The following is a 20533-nucleotide window of genomic DNA, read 5'->3' as shown; positions in this document are numbered from 1 at the left end:
ACTTATTTTGCTCAGCATAATACTCCCTAGCTTCATCCATGTCATTGCAAATGGCAAGATTTCATTCTTTTTTATGCCTAAATAATAGTTCATTGTATATCTATAAGCCACTTCTTTATCCATTCATCAGTCAATGGACATTTGGGCTCTTTCCACAATTTGGCTATTGTTGATAATGCTGCTATAAACATCAGGGTACACGCATCTCTTCAAATCAGGATTTTTGTATCCTTTGGGGTAAATACCTAGTAGTGCAATTGGTGGATCGTAGGGTAGCTCTATTTTCAACTTTCTGAGGAACCTCCATACTGTTTTCCAGAGTGGCTGTACCAGTTTGCATATTCACCAACTGTGTAAGAGGGTTCCCCTTTCTCCACATCCTTGTCAACGCCTATTGTTTCCTGTGTTGTTAATCTTAGCCATTCTGACAGGTGTGAGGTGATATCAAACAATTATTTTTAAATTTGTTAATTAGAAAATATTTCCTGAGTAATTCTTATATCAGAATATTTTGAATGGTTCAAACTTCACGATTTTATTAGTATGTTAGAATTTTCACTTCTTAATCTTCACAAGCATGTTCATTATTTCAGTTAAGCTATAAATATGTTTAAAAATAAAAGGTTCAAACTAAATTATAAGAAATATAAAATCACATGGAAGTAGAGAATTATGAAACTTATGTTCAGGCAGTTGTAAGTAGACTTAGCAAAAAATTTTTGACAGAAAATAAGAACATATTTCCCCTTAGGGAGAGAGACTACTTGGCAAAGTAGAAGGTCCAGACATTGAGTGCAATGGTGGGAGTATGTTTCTTTCCAACTAGTCTGTCTTGCCTGAGGAATCTATGTAGCATTTTAATTTAAGAAATGAAGGTTGTATATGTCAGTTTCCTTTTATTATCTAAAATAACATGCAGTTATAAGGATATGGGTAATCTTACATATATGCTGTTGCAAATATATTCTGTGTTTAGCCAGAGAATAATTCAGGAAAGCTGGGGGGATAGTACCCCTCTGCTATGTATTCTGAGAATCAGTGCGCCCTTTGTTCTTAAAAGCAACTGAGACAAACAGCCAATATTTCTCATTATCATTCCTCTACCTTCAGGAGCCACATTTTAGGAGTGAATAGATGTTAAAAATGGTAAATAGCAGAATTCACTATGCATGAAGCTTAAAGTCCAACCTAGAAGCAGGGATCACAACTTAGTTTTTTGTGATTATCACATTCTGTCATTAGATTTTCTAGGAGAATATAAATTGTTTTGTATTGAAATTTCTTCTGATCCATTGTGGTACTGAAGAAGGAAAGGGTATCTCCATGATAAGATGGGTATTAAAAAGGCTGGACCAGAAAATCTTAGATGAAGAATAAGCTTATGTTTTAATAATGAATAATACCCACTAGAATGCAGAAGTATAGAGTTATTTTAGCTTCACTTCTGCTCATCCAGGCAGAAGATACTAGCCTTTAAGGGAAAAATATAGGGATTTTGAAAAGAAGAAGAAATACGATGAGGACATAATATACAAATAGAATTAAGTTTAGAAATATTCCATGCACAAGATAAATTGAAGAAAATAAAATGTAAAACAAATTGAATTCATTTGATGGATTTGTTCTCAGTAAATTGGCAGTATTACAGAAAGCAATAAAAGAACATTTGGAAGTAATGGTGAAATTTAAAACTAAAACATAAAAATCCTGACTTTTTTTGTTGCATAAGTGTGAATCCAACAACAAATAATTACATTGTTCCCTACTAGTTCAAATATTCTGTTTTACCACATTTTTGTTTCTTTCTTACCTATTAATAGAAATTGAGAGGTTTTTTTGGAGGTACCTTGGCAGAAAAGCAGAATAAAGAAAAGCAAGATAGAATGTTTTGGAGACATCAAAAGATCACCCATATTTTACTTTCTCTATGCATAAAATAGCTGATCTATATTCAGATTACCTATAAAATGTCATAATGCTACTTTACAGCCAGCTGCAGGCAGAGTGGAGAATGAATAAGGTGAACAATGACGAGTGATATGTTTAAGGGAGAAAAATCAAGAGTTGAATAAAAAAGAAAATAGTTCTGAATTATAGGGCTGAGGCAAATTATTATGCCCCAGAGTCTGTGATTAATATCTTTAAGAATGTGTGTGTATTATTTTGGCCTCTTTGGAAAGTCTTCCCTCTTACTATTTGAATATAATTAGAGAATCCAGCAAAGAGAAGATAAAACCTTAATTAAAATTACATTTAAGTCATATAAAGTTCTAAATGTCATCCCTGGTTCATTCTGTGTCAATCTATCTGAAATATCAGAATTATAATATTCTGCTCTTAGAAATCCTATTAACTATTTTGGCTAAAGAAGGATATTATCAACTCAAAAAGATAATTAAGGTCTGAAAGCAATAGTGATGGCATCAAGAGATGACATACATATTAAGAAATACAAATCATAACACATGTAATCATTTCAAAGTTAAATTTATGTGGAGCATTTAAGAAGTGTTCATTTTAAAACAACTTTATAATAATGTTTATAATTGTTTAGCATTGTTTTTGCCATTGGAAGAATTCTGGCTCATAAAAGAAATACATTCTCAGAAATAGTCATAATCTCTCCAAAGTATATTCACATAAAGATCATCATGCAAATTTCAGGTCATATAATTGTAATTGAATAAGAAACACATATTTCATATGGAAAATAAGAAAGTGCCAAAATTGATATATGGTCTATCTCATCAAATAAAGAGAATTATTTTTCTTGTAGATTATAGAAGAAAAGTTCATATCTAAAAATTCATCGTCTATAACTTAAATTCCTAATGATATTGTAAGAATTTCTTCCGCAGTTTTCATTTTGTTTAAACATTTACCAATCACATTTTTCAGATTTACATCTGAGGCCAATATCAATTTGTACAAATGCATAAACGTTCACACTCTGAATTAAGGTTTGATACACTGCCACCTTGTGATTATATGAAGAAAATTCAAGTCTTTTGGGAAATGTATGTTGAGCTGAGAGCTTAAGATCATATTTACTTGAATGTTGAGTATGAAATTAGCACTCATTCATTTATCTTAGTAAGAAGCAAGCTGGTTAAAGGTAAGACATAATAGTACAGGGTGGTTTGAATCTCTGCTCCATTTACATTGGGACCTAGAGCACATTATACTTAGTATCTCTGAGACTCACTTTACATCTCTGTAAAGTTGAACTAATTATATGATGACTTCAAAGGGTTGTCTGAAGAAGTGAACACAATAAGGGTACACTGTTGATTATCGCACATGGCATATCACAAACCCTGTTAGTAACCATACGACTATTTTGAAAAGCCAGTTTGCAAGTGATTTCACGACCAAGGCCAATTCTATTTTTTCTAAAATACTGCTGAAGGTATTTTTACTTCTATAGCAAAAAGAAAAATTGGATGGTTTACAGTAGGATTAGTGACATTGTTATTTCAAAAATGGAAAGAATACATGAGAATTCTAGGTTTGAATCAAAACACAGTAACGGGTCCAATTCCTAGGTGTATTTTCCAGTGAATTAGCAGCTATGGTATTGTCTTCTACTCTTTTTTTACATCAAGCACATGATTGTATTAATTATCACATAGTAGGTGTTCAACAAATATTTTTGTAAGATCTGAATAGCATATTGCCAACATGCTAGATTTCGTTCAATGGGCACTTAGTCCCTGTTACAATTCAGTAATTAAAATACGTAGTTACAAGAAAATGAATAAAATATAGTTCCACATTTTTAAAGGATAAAACTGTGAATTCAACTGACTGAATATGTCAGCAGTATATGAAAATGTCAACAGACTTAAAAACAAAACAAGAAACAGAGTGTATAGTTGAGGTAAACTAGAAAAACAAAAAATAAAGAGAAGCACTCCATTTCTCTGCTAGACGCTTTCTTCTTGCATCCACTACTAATTTTGAATGGTTCTTTTGGCAAAAATGAGGATGAAGGAAGTGAATTTGCACAAGCAGAATTAATGGCTTCTTAAAAGATTAGGACGGATGAAATTACATCTGAGTAGATGATCACTTTCAGAACACCCATCTTCAAGTGGAAAACTATTTGGAAAGTTTTCACTGTAAAATTGTACCCCGTTCCTATACATCTTTTAAGAAAGAATTATTTAAATTTTAGATGGCCAAGAGAAGATGCATTTCAATCAAAGAGCAGGGCAGCTGCTTTTGCGTCATCATACCCAGCAGCATAAAAGAAGGGCAGAAGGCAGCCTGAAAACCTCTTCTTTTTCTACCATATTAATGAAGAAGCTAATGCCCCTGAGTCAACAGATCTGGCCATAAATGGATTTTGATAGTGGAGAGAGGACAACAGACAAGGAGACAGATGAAGAAAGAGTTTAGAGATGTCGGTGAAATTCTCACCATAGTCAAAAAATATCAAGGAGCTGTCAGAGTACATGTTGACTGATGCTATTAAAACCTAGTTGGATCAATAAAGATTGCTTCGAGGTCACAGTGTGGCTCCCAGTTCTACTCTTGGACTTGATGTGCTATAAATTGTATTTAAGTTGAACTTTACTAATTCTTCATAGATATCCTGTGATATATGGTGCAAAAGAGCTCCTGAAGGAGAGGTGCCAACAGGGAGCATCGTATGCAGGATTTTCAGCAGTGTCTGCCACAGGCAGAGAAGAGCAAGTAGGGAATCATCCATCATATACTCTAGAAAACATCCTTTTCTCAACAACCCAAATTAGTGATAAGCAAAATATAGCAATTCAGTAGAAGACATATTTACGAAGTATGCATTTGATATATGTAATATATATACATATAATACACAAAGTTGCTGTGGGAGCTGAAACATATAAAATATATAAATCTGTATATATCAGAATTTCTATTTATTACCTTGTAGAGAAAGGAAATGAAGCAGAAGGCAATGAAAGGAGACAATAAAGGAAAAGCAGAGAAAGTACTGGCCAAGCCTTTTCCATGCATTACCAAGATCATTCTCTAAGGAACAACAGAAAGAACAATGAAAGGAGATACGAGCCACGCTTTACTCATTCATTCATTCTTTTTTAAAGATTATTTATTTATTTATTTATTTGAGAGAGAGAAAGTGAGAGACAGAGCACAAGTGGAGGAGAAGGGGCAGAGGGAAAGGGAGAAGCAGATTCCCCACTAAGCAGGGAGCCCGATGCAGGGCCTGATCCTAGGACTCTGGGATCATGACCTGAGCCGAAGGCAGATGCTTAACCAACTGAGTCACCCAGGTGCCCCTCATTCATTCATTTAACAAATATTTATTGAGTTCCTATTTTATGCCTTGTAGGCACTGTGCTTGGCCCTGTAGATACAGTAGGGAGCAAGACCAAGGAGCTTACCTGCTGTTGGGAATAATTAAACACTAAAATGAAGAAGCACAGGGTATGTTAGCTAAGTTGAATTTAAATTAAACCAAAAAAAAAAAAAAAAGCAGCACAGGAAAGATAATTTCACAAAATGAGAAGCAACAAGGGGAAAAAAAAAAAAAGAGGATGCCTGGGTGGCTCAGTCGGTTAAGCGGCTGCTTTCGGCTCAGGTCATGATCCCAGGGTCCTGGGATTGAGTTCCACACTGGGCTTCTTGCCTAGTAGAGAGTATGCTTCTCCTTCTGCCTGCTGCTCCCCCTGCTTGTGTGCTCGCTCTCTCTCTCTGATAAATAAATAAATAAAATCTTAAAAAAAAAAAAAAAGAAAGAAATATGGTGATGTAATCAACTGTGCTGGGGGGAAGGGCTAACTATATTTTAGAATCAGGGAAGACTTTTCCAAGGAGCTGAAATTATTTGTGTCGAGGTCTTAACGATAGATGGAACCAGATCTATGACAATCTGAGAAAAGAGTGTATCAAACAGAGAAAAGCAGCTGGTAGAAAGTCATTGCTGCAACAACTCAGTGCTTTCCAGGAGCCTGATGATGGAGCTGAACCATATGTGTTGTGAGATTGTGTCTGAGGCAAAAGCTAGAGTAGGTCAGATCTTCAAGGCCATGTTAAGGACTTTGGATTTTATTCTAGGTTAAATGAAAGACCACTGGAAGTTTTCAAGAAAGGGAGTGAAGTAATCAGATTAAAAGATTGGAGAAAAATTCTGGAAACGGGTTATGGGGGGTCTGAAATGACAAACTGAAAGAGTTAGGACTAAAGAATAATAAGCATCTGAGGGGAGAACAAATGGTTCTCCAACTGGAACCTTAGGAAGATAGATGGAATGCAGAAATAAAGCAGGAAAACTATGCATTTTAAAGCCCCTTATTTGGTCTATACACACCCCTGGTAAATGGAGGGTTTCATTATTTGATTCCAGCCTAACCTTAAGTGTCATCTGGAACATTCATCAAACACCTTAACTCTTAATGAAATTCTTCCCCAAAACTAAAATCCCCATGATCCCTCTTATTCCCGTAGGAACTTTTGCTTATCCTTCAAGACTGAACTCAAATGTGACCTACACATGAAATCTTCCCTTGTTGCTTAATTCTTACAAATTTGGGGAATCCTCATGCCTAGGGCCAGATTTAGGCCCCAATGAGTGAAGAAGGACTGAACAAATCAGGCAAAAGTTCTTAGCAAGATTAAGATTAAGAAACTGCATGACACGAGCGATCCATTGCACAATTTTCCCTCCAATGTATCATTTGACAAGGGACAAAATGACCGGCATTTGAAGGAATGGCCTTTTAAAATTATTAGTATTTTTATTTTTCTTGTCCTTTCACCTACCTCTGGAATTTTATTTTTCTCTTTGTTAAAAAAGAGGAGGGATTCTTTCTGCCCAGAATGCTCATCTAGCTAACACTAGTTAGAACATAGCAGAGTTCTCACAGTGTCCATGATGTTCTTTTCCCAGGAACATTAACTGTTTATGACCCATATCTCTTAGGTACACCCTTTTTGATTCCACTGAGTAGAAGACTAGCATCTTTAGGTAGGGGATGAGGGTTTCCTGGAGTTCTAAATCATCTTCCTAAATAATCCTCCTGCCCATTAGAGTGAAGTTCCACTTTTTCTTTCTTTTTTTTTAATTATTATGTTCAGTCAGCCAACACATAGTACATCATTAGGTTTTGATGTAGTGTTCAACGATTCATTAGTTGTGTATAACACCCTTTGGTCATCACAACACATGCCCTCCTTAATACCCATCACCCAGCTACCTTATCCTCCCACCCCCTTCCCTTCTGTAAGCCTCAGTTTGTTTCCCATAGTTCTTAGGGGAAGGGAGGGAAAACTGAGTGGAAGAAAACAGAGAGGGAGTTCCACATTTTCAGCATGTCTTTAATTAGGCATGTTACAAATGAACCAAGGTAACAGGTACTACATCCTTACTACCTTAGTATCTGGGTGTACCCTGAAGTGTAACTGGATATATATCCTCCTTGCATTTGTTTGGGGACTGCCCTATTTTTTTCACATTCATTACCATTGGGACTATTGCTGTACAGATTTGTAAATTTTTTCCTTGATCAAGAGAAATGCTTCAGTCTTCTTCCTACCTTTTGCTGTTTCTATATGGAACAGAATAAATGCTCAATAAATATTTGTTAAATGAATAATAAAATAATGAATAAAATAATGAATAAAAATGAATAAAATATCAATACAGTTATGGGACCCCTACAACTCCACAGGTAAGGATGGTTCTTAGCAGCAATCAAGTATAGGTGCCAAATCCTTCTCCAATGTGACTGATGCTCTTGGACACCTGGCTAATAATGTCCAAGACAATTACTATATGTATTTTACATTGCATGACTTCTCACTAATAACCTTTGGCATAAAACAGGCAATATATTCATATATAGGGCATTCTCTAATGGCAATTCCATGATAATGACAGTTTAATTCATTTCTCCATTCTTTTCAGATATATCTAAGACTATATATGACTTACAGATAATCTTCTCTAACAATAATTAGTCCCTAACAGCTTTTCAGATCAAAAGAGATCTTCACTGTTTTTTACTTTCTAGTCCTAGGTTTCAAACATCTGGGGCAGCTGTTTTTATCACTGTTTTAGAGGCCATTTCATTCAGGGCTGGTATCATCAGAAGGTTCTTTGTGGATGTCTCCTCCTTGTAGCCAGAATGGTGTTCTGGTGATTATCTGCACTGTTCCTGAAGATCAAACCCCTCACATAATCCCCCAGTTTTCATACACAAGTCCCTGACTTCCCTCCATGATGAAATTCTAGTTATGCCTCTTAGCTGCTCTGAGAATAAAATACTTACTTGGGTCTTCTCTCTCTTTTTGGTAGTTGTCCTAAGAAGAGCATATCTTCTCTAGAACCTCATTGTTAGAATTTCATTTCCTGCCCCATAAACATAAGCTATAAAGCCACAGACCACATTAAGATTATCAATGATACTGGGGCACCTGGGTGGCTAAGTCGGTTAAGCGTCTGCCTTTGGCTCAAGTCATGATCCCAGGGTCCTGGGATCAAGCCCACGTTGGGCTCCCTGCTCAGTGGGGGGTCTGTTTCTCCCTCATTCTCTGCCCCTCCCCCTCCACTCATGCTCTGCCTCTCACTTTCTCTCTCTCTCTCTCAAATAAAGAAATAAACTCAAAAAAAAAAGATATCAATGATAGACTAGAATCATGAAAAAAGTAAACTGTGGCTAGGACTAACTGGCCAAATTGTGAATTTGGTTCACAATTCTGGACCTCCCCTTGCCCCTTGCCCAACCATGTTTATGGCCATTGGTCACCAACTTGAGTCTTAACTAATGGATGGTAACTAGTATCAGACACACACATTTTTAATAGGGAGTTTATCACTATGGTCCAACCCCTCATTGTCAAGATCCAGTTAATATAGTTGGTCCTCAAATTCCAAAGCTGGGATTCAGACTCAGCAAAGAAATGGAGAGCAAAAAAGGAATCAGGGTAGGACCCCAATTAAACTGACTTGGAATAAACACCTTAGGTAAGATTACAGTTTTGTGGCTGCATTACCAAGAACCTTTGGGAGTTAACACAGAGTAGACCAAGAACCAGGATAAGGATAACAGAGTAATCCTCCACTCATCAAAAAGTTGTGATGGGTATCCTAATAAACTACCAGATTTAGTTCTTATCAAAATAGGCCCTACAGAGTCAGAACTCATACCCATTATCCTGATCCATAAAGTTTTATTTTAATATGGCATACAATCAGTAGGTACAGGAAAGGAAACTCATTTATTGTACATATACTGAAGACAGTTCTATGATAGGCACTCTTTTGAGTACCAAGTGCACAAAGAAAAACAATCTTCACCAAAATTCACAGGCTTCTAAAGAAGACAGAAAGTTAAGCAATTACAATATGATAATATGTACAAAAAGTACTATGTGAACCCAAAGGAGAAGAATACTTAAGTCAATGTTTGAACAAAGGAGGTAACGCAAAGTGACACTTGAAGGATTATTAGGAATTCAGTAAAAGGACAGTGTAGTCATTTATTATATAAAAGTCATTGTCAACTTATACTGGAAAAAACTTTCTTATTTTGATAAATATCTATTCAAAAACTACAGCAAATATCATCCTTTATGAAGTCCGGGTGTCTAGAATAACCATTATTACAAGCTGTGCAACATTTTTTCTAGAGGACTTGACAATTAAAAAAAAAAGATCAAAAACATAGACTTTAAAAGGAAGAACAAAATTCCCATTATTAGATCATGTAAGTTTCATATTAGAGAACTAGTAGAGCAAGTAAGCCAGTAAGATGGCCAAACACATAGATAAGTGATAAATTTAAGAGTTTGGCAAAGATGGATATAAGAGTCAGGAGAAAGAAAAGAATCTAGAAATACTATGTTTTCTATGAAATGATGTCAACCTACAAAAACGGTACTGGATCAAAAATACATCTGGGGTAGGTACAAGGCAGAGATTGAGGAGAATGAGTCTGATTTTGAGTACAATGTGTTCAAGGTGACTAAGGCATTCAAGTGGAGAATTAATGTATTAATATGAATAGATTATGTACTAATAAAATTTATATATTAATAAGAATAGATTAGGCTATGGGATAATAATAAACACCAAATCTTCATGTCTTGTACCAAACAAGATTTATTTCTCACTCTCACAAAATCTAGTACAAGTTGGAAAGATATAAACCTTACTCATCTTGTAGCTCTGCTACCTGGGGCAGCGAGGGAAGAAGGAACTGGCAGGTGGCATGATGTGCTTTTGCGGACAAGATCTATATAGATCTTATATTGCTTTCATCCATAATCCATCGGCCAAAACTGAGTCATATGACGCAACTTAATGATAAGAAAAGTTAGAAAATGTACTCTTTCTATATTCCTGGGAAGAGTAAACAGTACATTAACCACAGAACAACTTCTCTGACAGAAGGGGACTGAGAGATAGAAGTTTGAGCTTGGGAATGACATGATTTTCATTACATTCATTTCCTGGGGAGCTAATGAAGTTCTAAATCAGAATTCCAATTTCTTCAAATGGAAAGAAAGTATAACAATATCTACATTATTTATTTTGTAAGACTACTATAATAAAATTAAATGATTATGGGGAAGAACTAAATTCTAAAACAGTATATACACAAAATAAGCAAGTGTATTTTATGCAGTATTGACTAGAAATACCCAGCATAACCAGAAGGGACAGCAGTCACTCTGTTCTTGTTTGATACTTGCTTCTTGTTCAGTAAAATGAAGAATATCAGATAATTTTTCTCTTCCGCTCATTTAGCTCTGAAGTTAGCAAACTTTTTCTGTAAGAGGTTGGTAGTACATATTTTAGGCTTTGTGGGCTATGAGGTCATGGCGTATCACTGGCATGACTACTGAATTCTGCCACTGTAGCAAGAAAGCAGCCACTAACAGTCAAAAAAAAAACATTTATAAAGTATAGATGGCATGCTTAAGACCACTGATTAAGCCAAAAGAGCCTCTTCTGCATTTATAAAAAAGTACTTAGATCAAAATTTAAAAATAGAACTACACTATGATCCAGCAATTGCACTACTACATATTAACCCAAAGAATACAAAAATAGTAGTTCAAAGGGATATATATACCCCAATGCTTATAGCAGCATTATGTACAATAGCCAAATTATGGAAACTGCCCAGGTGCCCATTGACTGATGAATGGATAAGGAAGATGTCGTGTATATATATATATATATATATATATATATATATATATACACACACACATATATATATATATATGTACACAATGGAATATTACTCAGCAATAAAAATAAAGAAATCTTGCCACTTGCAACAACACGGACGGAGCTGGAGAGTATAACGATAAGTGAAATAAGTCGGAGAATGACAAATACCATATGATCTTACTCATACGTGGAATTTAAGAAAACAAATGAGCAAAGGGGGAAAAAAAGAGAGAGGCAAACTGAGAAACAGATTTTTAAGTGTGGAGAACAATCTGATGGTTACCAGAGGGGAGGTGGGCGGAAGAATGGGTTTAGTAGGTGATGGAGATTAAGGAGTGAACTTGTGATGAACACTGGGTGTTGTATGGAAGTGCTGAGTCACTCCATTGTAAACCTGAAACTTGTATTACACTGTATGTTAACTAACTGGAATTTAAATAAAAACTTTTTTTAAAAGTACTTAGATATTAGGCAGAATTTGATAGTTTGTATGTGGTACTCAAAGGCATTTTTTAAACCCTTGAACACCCTTGTTTTTAGCCCCTAAAATAATCAATATCATCCTCGTTTTTAGCCTATAAAATAATCAATATGTATCAGTAGTGCTGAATGAGCAAAAAAAGTTTTCTCTTGCTCCAGGATAGGCACCGGAAGATATGAATAAACTTATATAGAGAATAATGAAATAGGGAGAACTTCATGGATGTTATTAAATAGTAAAGACAAAGTAGAAAAAAGATCAACTATCCATAAAACTTATGCAATGGAGGCCAAGAAACCAGAAATGTCAGGCCCTTGAGAAGTTGGGGGAAATCAATCAATCAGCCATGATCAAATTATCCATTCTCACTACTTATTTTTACTTGAGAAATCCTTATGTATTACCAGCCTTTCTTGGGTAAAGAAACATGGTAATTATAATAAACAAATAAAGCAACACTATTTGTAATTTGTGTAATTTGCTTATAAACAGACTGGTTGTCAATAGTCTCATCTGTATTATTCTTCAGCCTGTAAAATACCCAACTGTCGAAATATTTATTTATGAAGGGACTTCACAGCTACCATACCTCTTATTAATGTTTTTCTTTCCACTTTTATATTTTACATCACACATTTACACAGTCCTCTGTTGCTTTTAGAATGATATAGTAGTTTTCAAAATAGTAAATTCTCTACCAGTTACAAAATGTAAGAACATAAAACTTAACCTCAGCAGGAAAGAAAAATGGGTATTGTCATGAGATGCCTTTATTGTCTTTACAACAGCTGTTAAAGGAAGGTCTTGCTCCAAAGGCAATGTTATTGGGTTGGGGAAAAATTCTCTATATTCATGGTAGTATGTGCTTGTACTTTTTAACTAACAGGTTAACACAATGGAAGCTAATTATTCTGTTGGGTCAGAGGCCATTTACACCATAAAAACAGCCTGTAATAGAGGAGAAACCTCTTTTCACCTCTGCCCACAGGTTGCCGAACGATGTCAGCTCAATCACTCTAATTATAGTACAACAATTATACCTAAGATGGCTTTATACTTTAGAATTATCAATAATACAATTAGACACAGGACTGAAGCTTTGCATCTACTTTCTCATTTCCTCACCTTTGATTATTGTCTCCTTCATACAGCTGCTTATTGATCTTATACTCAACCCTTTGACAATTGGATGTCCGAAATCTCCCTTGCTAATTACATTTGCTGGGTTCCAAAACAGACTCACGCCAGTGAGGCACCTGCAAACTTTACTTAATGGGCATAACATGAATTTAGAAACCCCTTTATTCCCACCTTCATTTGCAATTTTCTTGCAAAATTTAAAGAGGAAATTTTCCTGTAACCCTGTCCATACAGACATTCTGAAATTTAATGTAGAAAACTGTTACTGTGGTCTTATAGTATATTTAATGTTATTGTAAATCTGTTATTTAGAGATATAAATCCAATACTTTCAACAAGCATTTATTGACCACCCATTTTGTGGAAAGCATTGTTCTAAGAACAATGACAGATACAGTGAGGTGAACTGTAAGGAACTATTGTGATTATAAAGAGCTATATAATAAATCATGGATGATAAGGGTTATAACTGAGCTTTAAACAAATTCTGTGATAGGGTCGAAGAATGAGAATTAATGAGTTAATTCAATTATTAACCTGGAAAATAAATAAAACTCAAGAATATCTTCCCTAACAAATGTTCTTGCTCCTCTTTTCTTGCATATTGCTGTTATCTTCACAATGCACTCAATTATCCAGATCTGAAGCCGGGAGTTGCTTTTTGCAAGGACTTACAATGAGAAGACATGGGTTCAAACTGAGCCTTCACAAATCACCAACTGTGTGACTCCAAGCAAGTTGTATAATCTTTCCAAATTTCAATTTCCTCATAAACATGGTGAATAATTATTCCTACTTCTCCTGCTGGCTTATATTGAGGATCATGTAAGATAATATGAATTGAGGTTAATGTGCCACCTAACTCTTAACAAATGTGAGACGTTTCTTTTTCTTTTTCATTTCCCCAACATTTATACTACTTAGAGCATACAATCACTATTCTTTTAATTCTGTCAGTTTTTATAATGGAAGACTACAAAGAATGGGGACGAGTAAAGAGCAAAGTTAGAATCAACCCCTGAGTCATCCACGGACAAGGTTCTTGTAAAATATTTTCCTTCAACATTAATGTTCCGCTCTTAACAATCTGTTTGACCAATACCAAAATTATTAGTCATGATTATTGTCATTGCAAGGAATAGAAGTTCAATTCAAAAGACCCCAAGGAAAAATGATTATTTTTGGCACACATAATTGGGAAGGACACTGGGTAGCTCAACTCAAAATCAAAGAAAGAAATGTAGAAAAACTACAAATTTAGGACAAATGTTTTCATAATTTCCTTGGTGCATCTTTAATTTCTGCATGTCTCATTATTAACAATGCATCTTCAGAAAAAAAAAATCTCTAGTATTGTACATAGTATATTTATTGACTCATTCAACACATATTTACTATCTACTATCTATGTGGTACTGTGCTTAATGTTGTGAATAACATGGTGTAGAAGACAGACAGCATTCTTGTTCTAATAGATAGCTCTCTAGTGATGTAGAAACCAACACATAATTGCAATACAATGGGAAATGCTTTATGCTAGAGGAAGACTTGGGATTCAGGGACACATAAGAAAGACACCAAAATTAGCCTTGGCAGTCAGAAAATGATTCCAGGAGAAACACTGTCCAACCTAAGATCAGAAATATGATGAAGAGTTAGCTAGGTCAATTTTGTTAAAGACTAATTTTTTAATTTAATCTAATTTTATGTTCTTCATTCTGAAAATGTTTGCTCCCATTTTTTTAAAGATTTTATTTATTTATTTATTTATTTGAAAGAGAGAGAGAGCAGAGTGTGAGAGAGAGCGTGAGCATGGGGAGGGGTAGCGGGAGAGGAAGAAGCAGACTCCCCACTGAGCAGGGAGCCCAATGCGGGGCTCAATCCCAGGACTTTGGGATCATGACCTGAACTGAAGGCAGACACTTAACCGACTGAGCCACCCAGGTGCCCCTATTGGTCATATTTTTAATGTTTCCTGTGAAACTCCAAAAAGAAGAGATTTAAGCTCTAGATATGACTAAAAGTAAAAAAATTTAAATTCATATTAGTAAGAGGCCAAAGAACTGAATTCACCATTCTTTTCTAAGAAAAGGGAAAATTTTTCAACTTATCCACCATGATGAGAAGAAATAATAATAATCACAGTGAAAAGGTCCAAGCAAACATTTGATATTCCTTGTCCTCCTGAATATAAAATCAATTTAAAAGAGATTAAGTTGGTAATGATGAAACATAAATTAGTTTAATGGGCTCATCTTATAAACCATGTTGTTGGGGAAAGCCTGATTAGCATTAAACTACTTTCCAAAAAATAAAATATCTTATATTTCCTATTTTAAAACACATTTGAAGAAAAGGATATTTCTGAAAATCTCAACTTGTGGGGAAAGCATTTGTTATTTCCTTAGGAACTACATGCATAGATTTTTGTTCAACCAAATTAAGTAATTCACTTATTCTCTTTTCACAGCATTCCCATCTTCTAGGTCAGAAAGGGGTTGAAATGTGAGAGAAAACAATTCTCAGAGAGAGCCTTGGAATTGAATAAGCTCTAGCTTATTCACTCCAGCTAAGGGAAGATTAGAAATTTGACAGACTTCGTTCATGACTGGAATGAAAACCCTATACAGAGGATTAACTTGATATAACAGCAGTTTCATCAAACCAAGTACACGCTACTTGGTGAAAAAAGCAAAAACCCAACTGCAATTTAACAAACTGAGCAAAGAAGATGGATGTTATGTATTGGAACCCTGAGAAATGGCTACATTCCCTCCTTATTAATGATATTGGATCAACCCCAAGTGCATTCATTGCATGATGCAGTCTGCTAAACCTGTGAACTCATGACATGAATTGGCTACTGTATGTCAAGTATGGTGCTAGCTTAGTCATTAAAATAATTACGTGAGAAATATTATTATCCCCATTTTTACAATTAGGGTAATAGTGATACAGAAATAATTTGCTCTGTTTTAAAAGAGAGTTAGCACCTCTGATAAGATTCAATCCTATTTCTAAATCTAAAGCCTTTTTCATTTTGCCTGCCATATATACAATAAAAAAATAAAAGAGATTAATGAATACATCTTGTTTTAAATAATATTTTTCTATGAAGCGCCTCTTCCTAGAAGTATTTTTTTTGTGTGTGAATTATCTGAAGTAATATGTTTCATGGTATTTTGGCAGATGGTCCTTTGCTAACACTTTTAGGAACAGCTAAATTATATGACTCCGACTATCACATTAAGTATATATAATTGGTATAAATCAGTAATGACATGTACACATATTACAACTCCTTTTGTAGAAAATTATTATTCCGGGGGTACCCCATTTGAATGAGCTCACCTCGTCACAACTTTTAGCTAACATCCTGCCCCCAGTAATTCTGTATATTAAACATAAGGATGCATTATTCCTTATGAGTGAGGCATTTATAGATTCCCAACTGGCCTGAAATTCTACTGTACTTGCTCTAGTTTCTTCCTCCTTCTAAACCCGCAAGTAAGTCATATTCATCAAGATCTGTTGCAAACCCCTTTCTCAGAGATACAATCCTTCCTCTAGGAAAACTCACATGTAATTTTTGACATTGGCAGAAAACTTCTTTCAATCCACCTTTAAGGAATTGTTACTTCTCTGACAACTTCCAGGAGACTTACTTGTTCCTGACTGCCTTGCCTTATATCTCAACCTTAGAAACCACATTACCAAAATGTTGGTGACAGGAGAAAACAGTTTATTTTATTTCTCTAAAACACTTGGTCTCTATATTTTATAGTTTCTTCTACCCTTGCCAGATGTCTTCACCTTCATTTTTTCTCCCTCATACTGTCATTTGAATCTCTTTGGAGGCTCTTTTCATTTCTCAGCCAGCCCTTCAGTACTTTCCTTTTCACTCTCCTGCATGTTGATATATTTTTTTGAAAAGAAAAGGAGAAACAAAGTAGTCTTTTCACATAAACACACCTATAAACACATTGCACAAAAAATTTGACAAATGAGCTTGACAACATAATAGCTATGACCAGAAAGATGTGGTGAACTTGAAGATAGTGTAATAGAAATAAGTCAACCTGAAGAACATAAAGAAAAAAGTTTTTGAAAAAATAAAAAGAGCTTTGGGAACCTGAGTGAAACATCAAATTGTCTTGTGTATTTCAATTTAAGTTCCTGAAGGATATGAGAGAGAGAATAGTATAGAAAAAAGTATTTAAAACAGAGTGGTCAAAGTATTTCCCCCGAGTATGAGGAAAAATATTAATTTTGGGAATCAAGAAAACTAGTGAATTACAAGGAGAATAAGTATAGAAAAAAATATGCATAAGCACAGGATAGTAAAACTGCTGGAAAACAAAGATAAATAGAAAACCTTGAAAGCAGCCAAAGAAACAGAATATGATATATAGAGAGAATGATTCAAATGTGCAGTGACTTCTAATCAGAAACTCTGAAGTACAGATAATGATGGGAAAATATCCTTAAAGTACAGAGAGAATAAAATAGGGGGGGGGAGCTTTTAAATTCCTAACTGTAGGGGCACCTGGGTGACTCAGTTTGTTAAGTGCCTGTCTTCAGCTCAGGTCATGATCTCAGGGTCCTGAGATTGAGCCCTGTATTGGGCTCCCTGCTCAATGGGTAGTCTGCTTCTCCCTCCCCTTCACCCCTCCCCCCAGCTTGTGCTCTCTCTCTCAAATAAATAGATGAAATCTTTTAAAAAATAAATAATTTCCTAATTGCATATTCAACAAATATTATTTAAGAATAAAATAAAAATAAAGACATCATCAAATAAATGTACATTAAGAAAACTTATTACCAGTAGATTTTGGTTTAAGAAAGTATGAAAAATAGTTCTTCAAGTTGAAAGAAAAATTCTTAGAAAATTTTAAATATCAAGAAAATACATAGCGCCTTTTAAAGCAAATATTATATAATTGCTTCATGAGGTTTATAATATAAATAAATGTGACAACAATAATGTAATAGATAGCACCAGTAAATGGACTGACATAGTGAAAGGTTTCCTCATTTTCTGTGAAGAAGTACAGTAATAAATCAAACTAAACTGTTAAAATTTATGACATATATTTTATATCCCCCATAAAGCCACTAAATATCATGTATAGGGGTGTAATCAAAAATCCAATAGATAAATTCAATTTACATCTTTAAATACTTCACATTATCCAGAAGATGTTAGAAAAGAAGATTCAGAGCAACAAAAAACAGAGGGGGAAAACAGAAAGCAAAAAATACAATGTTAGACCTAAATGCAAGTGTTTCAATCATTATATTGAATAGTAATACACTAAATAGTCAAGGTATAAGGCAGAGATTTTTCAGAAAGAAAAAAAAAGGGGGGACAAACTCTATACTAACTATAAGAGACACTTTTAACCATAAAGACACAGACGACTTGAAAGTAAACAGATCAAAAAATATATATACCATGCAAATAGTAAACTAAAGGAGTAATTTTGACTATATTAATATCAGACAAAACAGACTCCAAAACAAAGCATATAAACAGAGACAAATGAGGACATTTCACAATGAAAAATGGTCAACTAATCAGTAATACATAAATATCATAAAAACTAGAGAGAGAAACTAGGAAGGTGGAAGATTTTACCCTATTTGAAGGCTAGTATGTTAGACTGTCAGTTTTATAGATAACAGCAGAAAAGACAAGTCTTTTGGCTCAGAGACAAATGACACTTTATTACCCACAGCAGTAAGAATAGCCAGGGTGACATTTTGTGCATTTTCCTGAGCTCCAAGTCCCACAGAGTGATGTGATGAGGACCCAGTTTTGCCCATGCAAATGGGATGAATTATAGGTGAGAAACCCCAAGATTAGGCAACCCTGATCTATTATGCCCATTCTCCCCTCCAGAGATGGCACTTTCTTTATTTCCATGTAAGGTAAAAAAATCAGGTCCAGAGAAGGGAGGGAGACATCCCTCTCTTTAATTTCTGTAATGTAAATAAATCTTCTCTGGGGAGGGATCTATCATCTATCTATCTATCTATCTATCTATCTATCTATCTATCTACCTACCTACCTATCTTTATTCCCTGGATTGTAAAAGATATATATCTTTCCAATGCTGTCTGCTTAGATAAACATTCTTGTAAAGATAGTCTGGAGCAATTGGCTATTAATGCCTAAGTGTGCAGAGATGAGAGAGACCCAGGGAGAATTGTCTCCCAATGATTCCATTCTTGGTGTCTAAAGTCTTGGCCTATAGCAAATTTTCTATTGTACATATGTCTCTGTTTAGCCACTCGGATGACTCTCACTAACAAAGGCTGAGATTATATCCATTCAGTGTGTTCCATGCAACACTTAATTAAAACTATTTTCAACAAGATTCCAGGTAGTACCATGTGGCAAACCTGCAATACTGATCCAAGCTAATGACCCCAGTGTCTCTATTTTAAACAGCTGAAGACATCCAATAAACAATCAGGGTCTACATTAGAAATCCAAGTAGCTTTCACCTCAAATTTCTCTAAAGACCCTTCCACTTGGCAAGTAGCATTGACCCAGTTATAACAGGCTGTATTTCCAACTGCACAGACTCCACAGTGGCCCACAAAGAGGAAGGGCAATTCTGTCACCAAATCAACCTTGGCCAGGGAGTTGAGACTGAGCTGAATACCATCAAGGGCTAAGGTGCTGTCATTGATTACTTGAGCCAAAGTCAAGGACAAATTCTATACTACCTTTTCTAATTAAATGATTATTATATATAAAACTGACCATGAGGTATGCTTAAATAATCAATTTATTATCCATCTGGAAATCACTCATGTAACCTAGGATTACCTCCTCTATAGAGAGCTCTGCAGTCACCTGAGGGCTACATGACCTTCTGGTAATGTTTCCTTAAACACTTGAAATTCTCTTATGACCATCCCTAAAGTACAAGTCACCATGTTTTCATAAGAATGACATGTTCAGGTATGGCCTGCTCTGTGTATTTGAAATGAATGTGTGGGGTGCCTGGGCAGTTCACCTGGTTAAACATCTGCGTTTGGCTCAGTCATGATCCCAGGGTCCTGGGATTGAGCTCCACTTTGGGCTCCCTGCTCAGGGGGAGCCTGCTTCTCCCTCTCCCTCTGTCCCCGGGCTCATGTTCTCTCTCTCTCTCAAATAAATAAATAAAACCTTCTAAAAAAATGAAATGAATATATATTCCGAGCTCAATGGGCATGGTATTATATATATGCCACTTAGCTCTATTTTTCTAATCATGCCCTTAAATATTTTCTATTTTTACTTACTTTTTGTCTACTTGTTCTATCAGTTTTTTGACAGAAGTGTGTTTGAATTTCCTACTAAGATTATTACTTTCCTATGAGGAATTCTTTGGCCAGGTTTCTAGAAAATGTGTTCACCCGTGTGCTTCAGTTTCCTAATTGCAAGTTTTGTGTCTGTTTAATTTTCTATGAGCCTTTATGACTAGAATTGTTTCTCCTCATCTTTCTATGCTCAATGCCTATTACTCTGTCTAACAAGGAGTTGGCATCAATTAAATAATGGCTTATGGCAAATGAACAAAAGGATGGCCATATTCTCTTACCCCTGCTCCTTTTTGTCCCAGACAGCTTGCCTCACGGTTGCTTTTTGGAGGGCAAAGGGCATCTCAGTAGGATATTTAAAAAGTTCTTAGAAGATTTGCCAAAGGAAATATCCACATCTTCAGCAACTC

The sequence above is a fragment of the Ursus maritimus genome, unplaced genomic scaffold, assembly GCF_017311325.1.
Source record: "Ursus maritimus isolate PB19 unplaced genomic scaffold, ASM1731132v1 scaffold_18, whole genome shotgun sequence".
Taxonomy (NCBI): Eukaryota; Metazoa; Chordata; class Mammalia; order Carnivora; family Ursidae; genus Ursus; species Ursus maritimus.
Note: the sequence above shows the minus strand (reverse complement) of the source record.